The following is a 13,849-nucleotide window of genomic DNA, read 5'->3' as shown; positions in this document are numbered from 1 at the left end:
AGGATGAATTAGCAGGAAGATCCCTTCCTGCTGATCTGGACAGTGTCATCACCTTGTGTAACCAGATCGATATTCGCTTTCAGGAGAGGGCCCTGGAAAAAAGACGCCAGCACTCCCTGTTCCTTAGGCAGCTTGAGCTCCCAGTCCCTTCTCTTCGGTCCGAGGAGCACCCCCTGCCCGCTGAGGAACCTATGCAGCTGGGCTGGACCAAGTTGTCTCCTGAAGAACACGCTAGGTGCAGAACTCTGGGCCTGTGCCTCTATTGTGGGGCCAAAGGTCATTTTCGTGACACTTGTTCTCTTCGTCCGGAAAAACGATCGGGGCTAATACATCTGGAAGGTGGAGTATTAGACCCTGAAGTATCACCTTCACCTTCTCATCTTCTTCTTTCTGTGTTCCTTCATGTCGGCGTTTCCTCCCGTTCGGTCTCGGCACATCTGGATTCCGGACCTGCTGGCAATTTTATGGATTGGGAAGCTGCATCTTCCATGAGACTTACCCTTTTGCCCCTTTCAACGCCATTGATGGTCTTGGCGATTGATGGCACTGTTCTCCCAGGGGGTCCTATCCACTTCCAGACCCTTCCTGTTAAGATGTCGGTAGGGACACTCCACCAGGAGTGGATATCCTTCCTTGTCTTGCCTAAAGCTTCATCTCCTATCATATTAGGTCTTCCTTGGTTACGGTTCCATTCTCGACACATTGACTGGACTGGTGGATGGATCCTGGCTTGGGGTTCCTCCTGTTCCTCTTCCTGCCTACTCAAGGTTACCCCAAAAGAGAAACTTCCTGTTGCCACCATCCCAGTATCTTCTGCTCTTCCCGCTGCATATAGCGATTTCTGGAATGTCTCCTGCAATAGTCGGGCTGAGGCACTCTCTGGGTCATGTGGCACTCTGGATGAGGAGCCCACCTGTAAACTTGAGCCGATCATTCACTCCAGTTTGCATGGTCATTTACCTTTGCCTGTTCCTGGACCCCCTTGGACACACACCCAGGCTGACTCGTCTATCAGTTCCACAGTCGCTACGCCCTGTGATGCGATTCTGGTGGTCGCTGCACCTGGCAATGCTGTTCAGTCGGCCTCTGCACCAGTTCAGCCTATGCCCAGTGAAGCTATCCAGCTTGACTTCTGTGACACATCACTTTCTAAACAACCTGGCCTCAGGGATCCACTGACTTCTGCCCAGTCTGATGATCCTGTGTTGGATGTCCAGCTCATCTTTAAGGGTCTGGGGGACCCTGCTCAGACTCCTGATGGTCTTCTTATGCCTTTACCCATTCCTAAGAAGCCTTTAGCCCTCAATAAGTCCTCTCGTCCTCGCCCTACCTCGGTTTCGGTCTCTGAGGATAATCTTAAGTACGAGGTTAGTCAAGTTCTCGATTCCCGACGCTGTAGAGGCATTCTTCAGTACCTCGTAGATTGGAAAGGATTTGGTCCTGAGGAGAGGTCTTGGATCGCTGCATCTGAGGTCTTTGCTCCTCGTCTATTGAGGAGGTTCCATCTGGAGTTTCCCTTTAAGCCTGGGCACAGGCGGGGGAGGTCTTAAGAGGGGGGGTACTGTCATAGTTATGCCATAGAGTTTGTCGATCAGCATACCTGTCTCCATGTGTTCATCTCTAGAGACCAGCTGACCCTCACCTGACTGCTTTTGTAACCTCTCCTCTAAGCATGGCCCCACCCCAGGCCCTATCAGGGAACCCTATATTAACCTGTGCACTGCAAGCCAGCAGTGCTGATCAACCATTGTGTGTTAGCCTCTGTGTGTACTTGCTGTGTTTCCTACGTCTGATTCCTGTTACCGACTTTGGCCTGTTCTTAACTATTCCTGTCTGCTCGTGACCCTGACCTTTGGCGTGTTCCCGACCATCCCTGTTTGCCTGTGACCCTGAACCTTGGCGTGTACTCTGTTTTCCTTGTCTGCTTGTGGCCCCGACCTTGGCTTGTCCCTTACTTTCCTTGTTGTTCCAGCCTGCTGCCTCCTTCCTCTTCTCCTGTAGTCTACCGTGAGCGTGAGCTGCGAGACCCTGGGGGCTGCGACCTGGAGCCAGACTGCAGCGCAGTCCATCCTCACCATTAAAGGCTCTGGTGAACACCTGCTGGCTCTTAGACTCCGCGCCCTGGGGAATCTATGCTCTAGCTCCCAGTGGGATCTGTGTCAGTGATCCAGTAGACCTGCTTCCTGAACCTCCCAGGGTTCAATCCGCAGCAGTCAGCCGTAGGGTCCACTACCTTGCGGTGCACTCCTGATCCCAACGGTGTGCATCTGTCACCCAGCCTCTAGGTGACCTGACATAAATAAAGGTAAAGAGGATGAGGCACCAAAATGGAACCAATGTGTGGTCTGCAGAGGTACTCATAAAATAGATTAATGTGTGGGCACCTCTGAGGACCACACTTTGGCTACATTTTGCGGCCTCATTTTTACCGGATTCACCAGATCTGATTGCAGCCTAGCGAAGAGCATGAAACTCTGGAAAACTCCGACAAACATTAAAGTGATTGTAAAAGTTTTTTATCTTAATGCATTCTATGAATGGAGATAAAAAACCTTCTGTGTGCAGCAGCCCCCCCCTAATACTTACCTGAGCCCCATCCTTATCCAGCGATGTGCACGAGTGCCTCCGCCATCCTGGACTCTCCCTCCTGATTGGCTGAGACACAGCAGCAGCGCCATTGGTTCTCGCTGCTGTCAATCAAAGTCAGTTAGCCAATCAGGAGAGAGAACAACATTAACTTACCACACTCCCATTGCTAAATTACATATCCCTGGAGCTGTGGTATTATAAACACAGGGGTGGGAATCCTTGGTAACATAATTGACCAAATATAGTCATGACCATATTTGGTCAATGATGTCTGCCAGGAACCCCCGGCTGTTCGCTTACATTTCAGCAGCTTGGGTTTCGGGTGGGTGAACTGGCCAACTGGGCAAATTTGTTTGGCAGTTCAGTAAACAAAAAACACGCTGGGTTGGGGTCGAACCCACATTCAACCCAAATCCGAATCTCATCCCTAGTTGTAAACAGAAACATTTCCCACTTTTATGAGTCCAAAGACTCATAAAAGTTAATTTAAGCTGAGCAACGGAGAGTGAATAGCTTCAATCAGCCTAAATAATGGACAGCACTTAAGGGCCAGTCAAGCTCAGTGATTCATAGGAGCAATTATGTTTATTTGAAAGTGCCTGTAAAGCCACAACATTCTTTGTTGTTTTAGATTTTGTAGAGAATAATAAGATTCACTGTTACGCTTTTATTGCTCTTTGTGTTCTTGCTAGGGAGATTCATCCTTTCTTTTTACCCTGGTGAGCATTGTCCCTGGATAGACATTGATGGGAAATCCATATGTCACCAGAACAGTAGGCAAAGTACAATCCAGTGAAGACAACCGTTCCAGTGACTATTGCGTCCAATACAGGAAGTGACGGGAACCCTCCGCAGTGGGTCAAAGACAAAAAGAAAAAAGAATAATAAGAATTTTAATTATTTTTCTTATTGTATCCAAAAAAATGTTGGCTTCAGATGCGTATTACCATAGCATAACAGTGCAGCAAACATTATATTTTCAAGGATTCTGCCCCTTCATAAGGCAGTTGAAACAAGGCCATCCTAATACCATCATGGGCCGCTGGGTAAAGTAATGCACTGGGGCCCCCTACCAGCCTGCCCCAATTACTAACCTACTCTCAAGAATTAAAGTATAAATAGTTGATAGAATAAAACATATATATTCTTAGTACTTTCAATAAAATCAATTTTAAGCAATAAATACATGCCATAAATCAAAAACTAATCAACACAAAGAGCACAGAACGGGGGAGGCATAAGGGCACAGTACAGGAGGAGTCAGGAAGGCACAATACTGGGATCAGGAGGGCACAGTGCAGGTTCCAGGATGCTGCCTGGGACACGGCCATCCCTGGACAGCTTAGTAAAAAGCGTGACTGTCCTGTCAAATCCGGGACAGTTGGAACTATGATGTAATGCAAGATTATGATGGGGTGCCCTTGAACCCCTGGGCACTGCCCATGCATTAAGACAGCCCTGAATTGAGGGACACAACCCTATGAAATGGCATGTTTGCTGTAGGTTCCTGTGAATGAGAGGGCTCTGGTTGGAATTCTTGCTTTCTAAGTTTAGCATAAATACAATTTACCATTTAACTGATTTATTGTACTTTTTGCATGATTTGTTATTTACATTCTTTGTGGGCAGTAGGTTCTCTATAAAATTGTGTATTGGATATATTCTAACTATTAGATGTTGTTTGTCACGAATGCTATTTCATTCCTGCTATGCTGTCTGTTAATGCTTAATAGGAAAGCGATGCAGGAAAGAATTTCCTTCTCACTCCAAGTGAACCATGCTGCATAATGCATCTTAGAACTCTTGGCAGGCAGTGAAAGGGACCTTCTGCAGCATCCCAATATTAAACATTTAACAGCCATTTTAATATGAAAATACACCTTTTAATCACAATGAAATGTACTACACAGTATAGAGCGTCTAAGGGAAAAAAAAAATCTCCTCTTCTTTTTTTTTCAGAGAACTATAATATTTTCTTTTAAGAATAGTTGAAGGGAAATACCAATTTTAAACATATGTTTAATAATCTATTCCTATCATTTTCGAACATCATTTTTTTTACATAGCTTATCACAGCCCCATACTGCATCTAACTTTTAGAAATTTGTGCCAGGTCATTATATGAATTTCTAAAGTCCCAATATGCATAGTTTTACATTTCTGTATTTGCAGGTATATGCGCATGCACACACAGTTAGTGATAAACAATTGTATGGACCCATCCATGTTTACAAAGAAAATATCCCTGCCACGTCCTCTTAGCACACTTCCAGCGGTCCCATAGGAATGATTGGGGTTGCAGCATGAGGCATTCCTATGGGACCGCTGGATAGTTGGAGTTTGCAATGAATACTGAATATTAGAGCTCCATGGTTGGAGGTGTGAATTGTTGTCAAATCACCAGGGTAGAGGTGTTAATCCTTATACAGTTTGTGGGTGACAGATGATGTTAAAGGCCCACATCCCTACTGAGGGATAGTCGTTCAAGTAATGCAGATGCAGATACCGCCAGGCGGTCATTTACGGTTACTTCTGATTCTCTGGTTACGGTCTGTGGAACTCACGCTGCCCAGAACTAGGAACTTGTCCGCAAGCTTCATTTTAAATTAGGACAATTGGAGCCTTTTAACTCTTATGTTTATGGAAAGTCCTTTTTTATATCATATATTTTTTATTTGTGATAAATAAACAATTTTTTATCGGATTTACACTATGGATGCCCATTTTTTATTTCTATGTGGATATCGCATTGCATGCACCTTATTCCGGAGCAGGAGAGCGCACTGGTCCCAGGGACATCTGGATTGGGGATCTTATTTACTACATGCTCTTAACCCCTGCAGGGGGAGCACAAGAAGTCACCTTATTTGCTGCACAGAAGTCGGGATAGAGTTGCATTACTTGAAAACCAGCACAAGTCACTTTATTGGGAATATGGATATCTACTATTAAGAGACTATTTCTTTTTTATGTATATACTTTTTTTCACTTATGGACTGAGGATTCATCACTTTTGTTGATGCATATATATATATATACATTGACGTTTTCTGGGGTTGTGCTTGCATACATATTACATGTTCTACATACATATTAGTGGTTCACTTTGTTTTATATATATATATATATATATATATATATATATATATATATATATATATATATATATTTTTTTTTTTTTTTTTTTTTTTATATAGCGACCAACACTTGCCATCAGCCATTCATATTATGGTGCACACTCACATTTCTTAGATGTGAATAGAGTTTTTATTGTTTGTATTTTGCACATGGTGTATTACACTACTTAGGAACTCACCGCTATATACAATTTTTATTGTCCTATAAAGATCTCAGATTGTCATACACCTATTTAAATATCTTTAAGGTTAGGTGATATATATATATATATATATATATATATATATATATATATATATATGTTGTTTGCACATTCTTTTTAGCAGTGTCATTTCTCCTTTGTTGTGATTATTTGTTCTTTGGGCTCCACTTTGTGGTGTCTTTGATTGGGGAGGCTGCAGCTATACTTTTACCTGTTACTATTACCAGGTGCTGGCTTAAGGTTTTTGTTGGCTTATTGCAGTTCTCCTTTAATTTTGAAGAGTGATTTCATTTTTCACACTTCCTATTCCCTGTGCCATCATGCTGAATATTGTAATCAGCCACTCTCCTTCTTCCCATCTGCCCGACCTCCTTTAACCCAGTTACAATAATAACTTTCACACAATTTAGATGCAGTAGTACTAAGCGGCTCCTCAGAGATCTCACAAACAAGTCAGCCGTAGTTCTCATTTTGTGCTTTGTATACCTCAATCACTGTGTTACTCTGCTGGAAAGACTGGAATTGATGAAACACGCACCTCTACAGCTCTCCACTATACTACATTTCCTGTCCTTTTGTATCCTGTTACATCTAGAGCCTAATGGACGGTGGAAACCGAAGATGTACATATGCTCAGTTGGTACTTATAGATGTCCCAATTACCTTTACTGAGGCACATTTTTTACACATGAATCCCTTAAAAAAAAAAGGTCCAGTTTAGCACTGATTCATTGGGATGAATTTAATTAAAAGCTGGAATTTTTTGACAAGAGCATGATTAAGTGGATCAGGATATGGATCATGAAATGCTAAGTGGTATACTAAGTGGTAATATTGCTGGGGTTGGAAACACTAAATGTCTTTGCTATGTAACAACATTAAAAGATATACAAGGATCAGTCATTAAAGAAGAAATAGGGCCAAAGCTCTTTTGGTCCTACGTCTCCTGTGGATCACAGGAGTGCAGTTATTTCTGTATTCCTGTGACCTGTATTCAGCCAACAGCGGGCTAAAGTCCACTGTCAGCTGACATCACTCAGCCAGTCCAGGCTCTCAAGGGATCCTGACTTTAATGTCAGGATCCACCCAGAAGCATGGACCTGCAGCTGGCTCATCCTCTCAGCAAGCCCCTGCTCGCCTGAAAAAATATATATGTTGTAAGCCTATAAGCCACGCACCCTGAATCAACAATAAGTTAATAAATTTAGTAAATAAATATATGTAGAGCAGCTCGTAGTGAGACCAAAGTCTAACTGTGAAAGGAAACTAAATAAATTTGATACTGCTCTCAAACAACATACCTTACAATGAATAAACACACAAATAAATTAATGAATAATAATGTCCATAAAGCCACCACCAGAATATTCAATCCAAGAAAAAATAGTGAAGAATTCTTAATTGCTGTGTGAAGTAAGTGCCGTCTTCCACTGGTATTTAGGCAAACATCCTACTCACCAGACCAACATGATACCACATTACAGGTAGTCAGACAAGCATAGATATCAATAGGGATATATCCTCCGGGGGTAATACGACCCCCAACACGGTATTCACCAACAATGTGCAACATAAATCAACATGAAAAGAAAGGATCCCTCAGGGTATAGTATGCAAAAGATTTTAATCCATAAAAATGTAGCACTTACAGTTTAAAAAACCTTGATAAGCCCAATAAAGCAAACAGGCACGTCGATTGCATTCCACCTGCGCTCCAGAATGATGGCGGAAGTGACGTGTTATGCGCTAACCGTCAGCAACGTCTGACGTCATCAGACCCAGCCTGGTGCTCTAGTGAGCACTAGAGGGGCAGAGCAGAGAGCCGGTGACTGACAGTCAAAGGTCTCTGCTCACGCAAGACCGAGAACCGAGCGATCAGCAGTCTATGAGTGATCAGTTCTCAGTCTTATGCCACGTACACACGGTCAGACATTCATCGGACATTCCGACAACAAAATCCATGGATTTTTTCCGACAGATGTTGGCTCAAACTTGTCTTGCATACACACAGTCACACAAAGTTGTCGGAAAATCCGATCATTCTGAACGCGGTGACGTAAAACATGTACGTTGGGACTATAAACGGGGCAGTAGCCAATAGCTTTCATCTCTTTATTTATTCTGAGCACACGTGGCACTTTGTGCGTCAGATTTGTGTACACAGGATTGGAAATTCCGACAACGGATTTTGTTGTCGGAAAATTTTATAGCCTGCTCTCAAACTTTGTGTGTCGGAAAATCCGATGGAAAATGTGTGATGGAGCCTACACACAGTCGGAATTTAGGACAACAAGGTCCTATCACACATTTTCCGTCGGAAAATCCGACCGTGTGTGCGGGGCATTAGAAGCAGCGGGGGACAAATGCAGCATCGGACCAATGGTGTATCCACCTAGGTGAGTATGACAGGTTTTTTTTTTTATATATTCCTGCACGTCTCTTTTAATTAACCACACTTTTGCTATAAAAAAATGTAGATTGGCTGTACTGATTTCTGTGCTGAGCGATGACGCCTTTGTTGTCGCTTTACCAAATCTTTGACCTTCATCACTCGGTTTCCTTTGCTGCTATTGCACAGTAAACATGGCCACACAACTCTCTGTTTGCACCAAAGAAGAATAGCGAACAGTGATCCAATCTTTTGTGGTCCGAAGGTGTTCTAGGAGCCAAAATCCATTGAAGGCGCTCATCGCAATATGGGGACAGTGTTAAACCATGGCCAAGAGTATCCATTTAAAGATGCCTTAAGAGGTTGCGGATTTCCCATAGACCAACATGTGCAAGAAGTAGTGCATACATAGCTGGGGGACAAGCTTACCAAGCTTATATACAAGCTTGTGGAACGCTGAAAGAAGAGCAGATTACAGCAAGAAGACTATGTTAAAAAATGATGTAACTGTGCATTCTCTACTGTTGTCAGGACCGTTTTTAAGGCAGGGCAAGAAGGGTAGCTGCCCTGGGCCCCATCATTGTTGTGGGGCCCAAAGCAGCTGCCTTATACTTGCCAACTATCCCAGTTTTATTTCCCTTATCCCATGAAGTTTTAGTCCTGTGCTGTGTCCCGGTATCTCAGTGTAAAGGTATGTTGCTGCTGCCCAACTCTGCCCTGTTGCCATGTTCAGATGACTCACTTGCAGACCCTTTTACATGTAAATAACCTGCATTGATATGTAAATAGCGGCAGCATTAATATGTAAATAGCCGGGGACCACGGCATTGATATGTAAATAGAGGCAGCATTCATATGTATATCATGTCCCCTGAGGTCATATCTACTATCACTGCTGCGCAGTTATGATGTGCACTAACCTCTCGCAAGCAATCATTGAGCAGTGAGGATATGCAATAACTTCTAGGAACCAATTTTGAGTCTAGCTGCTATTTATTGCATGTCTCAAAGCATATAGAGAGCGAATTTGCATGGAGGGGGGGAGGGGGTGGCAAGAAAATGTTTGCCCAGGGTCCAATCAATATTAAAGACGGCCCTGACTGTTGTTCTAATAAATTATAGAAATAGAATGCAGGTAGATGTTGACCCCCATATATGACCACTTGGGAATTGATATTGTCAGAAGGCAAAGGTATTGTTAGAAGTGCAAAGTATCAATGTCATTGCATATCATTCTGAGGTCTCTGCAACTTTTTCTTGAGGGTGGGAAGGTCGTGATGACTCCTGGTCACACTTGATATCAAAATCCATGCTATGCTCAGGCAAAGCACACCCTTGCCTACAATCCCTTATCATGGATGTGGGAATTAGGGATGAGCAGAGCAATTTCTGTGAAATTGATTTTCTTGTGTAAGCGGAAAAGTCGTTTTAGTGTTATTTATAGGGTTTTGCTTTTTGTAGGGGAAGGGGGTGTTTTCGTTTACTTCATTTAATTATCTTTTAATTAATGTCATTGTGCAAAACGTGTTATAAGCTACTTTCACACATTCCCAGCACCCTCATGTATACTGAGCTATAGCAAAGTTCAGCAAAGCATTTCTTTTTTGCAGAATCTTGTTACAGTACATTACGCTGCTGTCTTCAGTACAGGCAGAGCGCAGGCAGAAGGCGAAACTGCTCCATGACTGCTTCTCTCCTTTATTTACTGGCTGTGCCCTCAAATTGTATTCTGTACAGAATAATTTCTGATTCCCTATGCTATTTCAGCATCTACTAGATATATACAGTAAGGCAAAGAAAAAAAGCACAGCGCTGGATCAAGTATTTAGGGGGTGAGGGGGGTGATACAAATACTAGAATATTTTTTACCTTCATGCAGAGAATGCATGAAGGTAAAAATGTTTTCCCTGTATTATCACTTTAAATGAAAAGGATACAGTACAGTATTATAACCAAGCATATATTCTGAGTTGTTATTATTGTAGCATTTCCTTTATATACATTTTTATGTGAGTTTTGTTATTGTATAAAATACAAAGATTTGTAGATTAGCCTCTAGAACGAACTCTGTGTGGCTTAGTGCAACCGTTACCTCTTTACGTAACAGCTGTTAAGATATCAGCCACAGTATATTGTTTTCAAAGAGTCAACCAACTAATAGACTTGCATTGTGAGAAGTTGCAAAAGAACATAGCCATTGAGTAGCACTGCAAAGGAAGAAGCAAATATAGCTGACCCACATACCTATGTATTTACAAGCTGTAGATGTTACAAGGTGTTCTAGGTGTTTAAAATGTATACATCAAGTCGATCCATTAAGCATTATATTGGGGTGTCTTTAATGTCACGTAATGGGTTCTGTGTGCGGCTGTTCTCTTCCTGATTTGAAGTGTCATTGACCTGAAAATTGTAAAGGAGCCACATAGACTTGTGTTGTTGATGGAGTGCTGATAGAAGTGGGGTAGAGGCCTAGCCATCCAGGGAGAAGGTCCGGTGAAAGAAGAGTTGTCTTTGTGAACTCCCAGAGGAGTCTATGTATTAGAAGTCGTAATGTAGACACTGTGTGGTGTCACCTATCTTAGTTCCTCATGGCATTGCCTGCCATGCCCCCTATGGAGACTTACTAGTGTTTCAAGAGATTGAATTATAAAGCGGAGTTCCGATGGAAAAACAAAATTAAAAGTCAGCAGCTACAAATACTGCAGCTGCTGACTTTTAAACTAAGGACATTTACCTGTCCAGGGCGCCCTCGATGTCCTCACCCGAAGCCGACCCATCCCACGGCTCCGGATGCAGGTACCGGCATCTTCAGTAAGGGAATCATGAAGTGAAGCCTCGCGGCTTCACAGCCTGGTTCCCTACTGTGCATGCGTGAGTCAAGCTGCCCGTTCTGAATGGTCGCTGCTGTCTTCTGGGATCTCTGTGTCTCCCAGAAGACAGCGGGGGGGGGGACGGAGGAGGGGCCGGACATGGCGTAGTTTGCCGGAAGTAGGATCAAATACCTGTATTAGACAGGTATCTGTTCCCCCTGAATGGTGCCAAATATGACACCGGAGGGGGGAGGAACCGGATCAGCGTAAGTTCAATTTTCTTAAGTTTCAAGAATGTTATAATGATGTAGCACACTCTAGTGTGCTACTATTGTTAGAGTAGGCAAAATATAGTTTGGGTCTTATAGGCAAAATAAGTCTGAGTCATAAAAAACTGAGTCAGGGTTTACTGGAGTTCAGGGCTGGATGACTTATGTAGGCAGATCTCTGAAGGGTTTTTCTGTATACTCAGGGGAGCGTGACCAATCCCCAGGCAGTGAGTCTGGCAGAGTGGTCAGGCTAGCCCTTAAGTATGTTTGAGTCATGCTGGGGGGGAGTCGAGTGGAAGATGGAATACTGAGGGGACCGTCAGTGGTCCTTGAGGCAAACCCACTAGTCTGAGGGGGGTGCTCTGCCTTGGGCTGGGGCTCAGGCTGGCCTGGAAGGAACCTGCCAACAGAAGCAGCTTGGAAGGAGTCTTCCGTGAGAGGCAGCAGGAGCAAGGAGGGACGGTGAGAGTACCACAGCACGGTTTAGGGACTTACAAGGGGAGAGATTGCCACATGTAGCAGGACTCTCTGGAAGATAGTGGTGTGCTTAAATCTTTCTTAACCTTGCCCTGGGTGCTCTCAAGAGCAGTCTGGTATACTGGAGAAGAACAGTTGGATAGACTGGTGAAGAGCAGTCGGGTAGACTAGTGAAGAGTCAGTTGGGTAGAATGGTGAAGAAGCAGCCAGGTGGGCTGGCATTTCGTGCAGTTGGTAGAGCTGGGATCAGTGTCTACAAAGGGAGTTGGAGGCACTGCAGGATGCAGCTTACAACACTTTGTGCTACTTTCCAAAGGACCTGAGAGTTCCTAGTCCTTAAGGGACTTTTGCATATTTTCCACTAAGGCCTCATGCACACTGGACATCATAAAAAATGCCAGTAGGGTTAGCTGTAGAAGGCTATAGCTGTAGAATGAGTTTTGGAGCATTTTTGCAGTAGCGTTTTTCAGCGTTTTTTAGCTGTAATGTTTTTTAGCTTTTACTCACACAAAAGCTTATGGCTCAAAAACGCTGATAAACATAGAATAGCCATTTTTTAGAAACTTTTGGTGTTTTTAAGCTTTTATCAGAGTTAGAGCCTTTTTACAGCTGAAAACCTCCTCTTAAAACCCACTAGTTCTGTTTTTTTTTTTCCAGCCAGAAAACGCCCCTGTCAAAAAACGCTGATAACAGCCTATATGGTTGATTTATTAAAGGCAAATCCACTCTGAACTATAAGTGCACTTGGAAGTGCAGTCACTGTAGATCTGAGGGGAAGATCTGAAATGGAGGAGAAGCTCTGCTGATTTTATATTCCAATCATGTACCAGCAAAAATGCTGTTTTTTATTTTCCTTGCATGTCCCCCTCAGATCTACAGTGACTGCACTTCCAAGTGCACTTGTAGTGCAAAGTGGATTTGCCTTTCGTAAATAACCCCCTATGTGTGCATGGGCACATAGGATAACATGCTGAAGAGTTTACTGGCTGCAGAAAAAAAATGTCTGAAGCCAAAAACAGCAGTTGGGAGTGGAATCAATCAGAGTTGTACATAGGGAGGAAGTTGTCCCTGATCTTTGTTGCTATCAAGTTGGGCATGGCTGTGTAGGAGTGGGAAACCCAGTCATCTGCAACCCCTATGGGGGTAGTGCTACAATGACTTTAGAGACTTTCAAGTTAAAAGAGTTTAGATTTCTTACAAAATCCAATTGTGTTGCCTTTAACTACTGTAATCACACCATGAGAAAGAACTAACTTAGGGGTAATGCAGGTCACAAAACAATATTTAGATCTAAGGTGGAGCAGTGAGGTGAGGGGAACTTGGGGCTAGAGTCAGCCATTGTTTCCTCTCCATGGCACAAGACCCTCAAAGGGAGATAGAGAGAGAAAGATGGGTGATCATTTGCTGTTCCCATGCTGGAGAGGCACTAGTGGAATGGTGATCAACCTGAGGCCTATTGAGGTCCAGTCCATAAGAAAAGAATCATACTGGTTTAGGGAACAACATCAGGAATGTGGCCCTAAAATGTGTGGAATCTAGAAAAGAATTTACATTTCTTTTAAAGCTCTTCAGGGAGAAAAAACCCTTCCCACCCTGGTACCTAATCTACATATATTGTAATATGTAAAAAAAAAATCTTTCTAAACATGACATGACATACTGGGTCCCAGGTCTTCTTTCTTGACTGCTGAGGCACAATGGGCCTAGGTCCCAATTAATGTAACACAATGGGATTAAATCCACCACCACCCTTGCCTTTTAACCCATTAAAAAAGACACTTACAACCATTAGGTTGGAAAGGGCAAGGCCACAGCTTTATTAACTCCAACACATAACATGTAAACATATTTAACCAGTACCAGTCCCAGTCGTACTGTGAGCACTCAACCAAAAGAGGGAAGTAGGGACCTGTCGTTACCATAAGTGCTGGATAGACAGCCTACTTCCAATTTTCAATCAAGGGCATAGCCCATT

The 13,849-nt window shown here is 43.3% G+C and overlaps 1 protein-coding gene across 1 annotated transcript in view; it reads left to right on the top strand.

The window, feature by feature from the left end:
• The window catches only part of PTCHD4 (patched domain containing 4), a 251,321-nt gene that overhangs the window by 79,721 nt on the left and 157,751 nt on the right, over positions 1-13,849 (top strand). The window lies entirely within an intron of this gene.

The sequence above is a fragment of the Aquarana catesbeiana genome, linkage group LG04 (genome assembly GCF_042186555.1).
Source record: "Aquarana catesbeiana isolate 2022-GZ linkage group LG04, ASM4218655v1, whole genome shotgun sequence".
Taxonomy (NCBI): domain Eukaryota; kingdom Metazoa; phylum Chordata; class Amphibia; order Anura; family Ranidae; genus Aquarana; species Aquarana catesbeiana.
This window is presented reverse-complemented; position numbering and strand designations above follow the sequence as displayed.